The sequence below is a fragment of the Fulmarus glacialis genome, unplaced genomic scaffold (assembly GCF_000690835.1).
Source record: "Fulmarus glacialis isolate BGI_N327 unplaced genomic scaffold, ASM69083v1 scaffold13191, whole genome shotgun sequence".
Classification (NCBI taxonomy): domain Eukaryota; kingdom Metazoa; phylum Chordata; class Aves; order Procellariiformes; family Procellariidae; genus Fulmarus; species Fulmarus glacialis.
Window position 1 is genome coordinate 21,371 of NW_009192196.1, and position 1,359 is coordinate 22,729.

A 1,359-nucleotide genomic window follows, 5' to 3' on the forward strand; every position below is an offset into this window, starting at 1 on the left:
TTAAATGAGTTGTGAAAAACTTTTTTTTTTTTTTTTTTTTTTTTTTAGGAGATATCAATCAGCAATGATGCTGCAGCATCCCGCTGTGCCCCACACCGGGCGGGTGGGAGGGAAGGGGGGGACACACGGGATGCAGCCCTTTTGCCAAAGAGCCCTGCTGAAAGCCCGGCAAGCAAAGTGCTCCCGGCACTGGAAATTGTGGAAATTGGATCGTACTGGACCGCCGGCCCCGCAGGAGGGGGTATTTCCATTTCATCAGCAGCCAGTGACATCCCGCACACGGCAGATGGTTCAGGCACCCTCTGCCATCTGGTGCAAGCTCTGGTCATCGGGAATCCGTAAGGGACACGTGAGGTCCCCGGCTTAACCCCGTACCCTGCTCTTTTGTCCCTCTGCCTGCAAAACTTTCCAGCCACCCGCTCTTTCACCACCTGTATTCGGTCTTTCAGGGCGCGATGAATTGTTTCAGCAGCACCCCGTGCTAGACAGGGCAGCATCCTTTTCTCTAGGGTACCACCTGCACGCAGGATAAAAGGGGAGGCTATAAACCGCCATGCTGCAGTTTAGGTACCAGCGGTCTAGTTTTCAGCTGTGAAAGCCATCGCTGCTCTTACAGCATCCTCGAATACAGCTCTTTTGCCTATAGATTACCGTAAGTATAGGCACGGTTAAAACCAATAGGAGACGGAGCAGCTGCAAGCCTGGTGTTCAGGCATTAGCCACAAGGCAGCATTTATCAGCAAAAAAAAAGCCCCAAAACCCCATGATAGGAAACATTTGTGTTTCCTGCCTGTGACCCAATTCCATGCACTGCAATTTCATCAGCCTGCTCTTGATAAAAAAGCGATCTCGCAGGCTTGCACCAGGCTGCTCTCTCGAGAAAATGTTTCCCTCTTACGAGTGTGAAATGAAATTAGGGTTGGAGTGCCCCGTGTTTGTCTAAAAGGAGGAGCAGGCAGTCACGCCAGAGCTGCCTCCGACTTAAATATGCTTTTATTAATTTAAATGAAAAAAGGATGTGTTGTCGGCACAGCTCCTACGTTGTCAAATCACCGCTGGTGAACGTCAGAAAGCGTAAGGAAAAGGGTATTTGAATGATCTGCTTCGCTGCATCGGAATAGGGGGGAAATCTTCGCCGTGTTTAGCGGTCTTTTATTTCTATGAGCTGTAAAAATATATATAAAAATCTCAATCACATACCCTGAGGCTTTTCAGAATTTCATTTGAAGGATGAATAGGTTTCGGGAAGGCGTTTCACTCCAAGACATCCCTGTTTCAATCCCCCCCCATGGTACTGTATGAATTAAACTCTGCAGAAGTGTATTTTAACCAGCATACCATTAGACTAGACTAAGCTTT